The sequence below is a fragment of the Triticum urartu genome, chromosome 3 (assembly GCF_003073215.2).
Source record: "Triticum urartu cultivar G1812 chromosome 3, Tu2.1, whole genome shotgun sequence".
NCBI classification, from domain to species: domain Eukaryota; kingdom Viridiplantae; phylum Streptophyta; class Magnoliopsida; order Poales; family Poaceae; genus Triticum; species Triticum urartu.
Window position 1 is genome coordinate 680,861,947 of NC_053024.1, and position 1,801 is coordinate 680,863,747.

Sequence of the window (1,801 nt, forward strand, 5' to 3'; positions counted from 1 at the left end):
CAAGCTTGTCTTCCATGCCAAGGAGAGTTCCATCCGGACACGGGACGAAGTCTTCAATCTTGTATCTTCATAGTCCAACAGTCCGGCCAAAGGATATAGTCCGGCTGTCCGGGGACCCCCTAATCCAGGACTCCCTCAATAGCCCCTGAACCAGGCTTCAACGATGATGAGTCCGGCACGCGGATTTGTCTTCGGCATTGCAAGGCGGGTTGTTCTTCCGAATACTCCATAGAATATTTTGAACACAAGAATAGTGTCCGGCTCTGCAAAACAAGTTCCGCATACCACCGTAGAGAGAATAATATTTCCACAAATCTAATCTGCTGACATGTTCAGCAACATGACATCATGTCATGGCCCGGTCATTATTCAAACCATTTTTCTCAACCAGCACTACACATATCACGAGGCGGTTTTCTTGACACGTCTTGTCGAAGCAGAGATCGTGTCCCCCTTATTACATGATTCTCATCAATACGGACGTGGGTAACCCAATCGTGCCCGTTGGTATGACTCCTTGATTTTAGGCAAGTCCCAAACGGGCACGAGGAGGACGCTTGATATTCACCCTCTTTATAAAGAGGCCAAGGCCTGTCCTTTTTTCCCCTCTCGTACTCAATCGAATCCTTCCCCCGCCTCGAGTTCCAACACCCAAGGCTCAGGTCAGGTGCTTCGGACCTTCAACCATGTCCGGATCCAACCTTCAAGGTCGGTGGATGCCTTCCTCTGTCATAGAGGAAGACATCAAGAAGCTAAGAGAGGCCAGGTATTTGACCGTCGAAATCTCGCACAGGCTGCCTGCTCGAGGGCAGGTCATTCCCACTCCCGAACCCGGAGAGAGCATTGTATTCATCTCTAACTTCTTCCGAGGGCTAGGCCTTGCTCTAGATCCCTTGGTCAGAGGGCTCATGTTCTACTATGGGCTGGACTTCCATGACCTGGCCCCGGATTCCATCCTTCACATCTCGTCGTTCATTGTTGTGTGTGAGGCCTTCCTCCGCATTACCGCACACTTCGGCCTATGGCTCAAAACTTTCAATGTGAAGCCGAAGATGATTGGGGGCTGACACGCAGGGTGCGGAGGTGCCGTAATAAGCAAAGGCATTGATGTTCCATGGCCAGAGGGTTCCTTCCCAGAGGTGTCCAGTTTATGGCAACGGGAGTGGTTTTATATCACAGCTCCCCGGAGTACCAAGTGGGTAGCCGCCTGCTACCTCTTGAGCACTGCGTTGGTTTTCCCCGAAGAGGAAGGGATGATGCAGCAAAGTAGCGTAAGTATTTTCCTCAGTTTTCGAGAAACAAGGTATCAATCCAGTAGGAGGCTACGCGCAAGTCCCTCGTACCTGCACAAAACAAATAAATCCTTGCAACCAACGCAAATAGGGGTTGTCAATCCCTATAGGGCCACTTACGAGAGTGAGATCTGATAGATATGATAAGATAATATTTTTGGTATTTTATGATAAAGATGCAAAGTATAATAAAGGCAAAGTAAATAGCAAAGGAAATAACTAAGTAGTAGGAGATTAATATGATAAAGATAGACCCCGGGGCCATAGGTTTCACTGGTGTCTTCTCTCAAGAGCATAAGTATTCTACGGTGGGTGAACAAATTACTGTTGAGCAATTGACAGAATTGAGCATAGTTATGAGAATATCTAGGTATGATCATGTATATAGGCATCACATCTGAGACAAGTAGACCGACTCCTGCCTGCATCTACCACTATTACTCCACTCATCGACCGCTATCCAGCATGCATCTAGAGTATTAAGTTAAAAATAGAGTAACGCCTTAAGC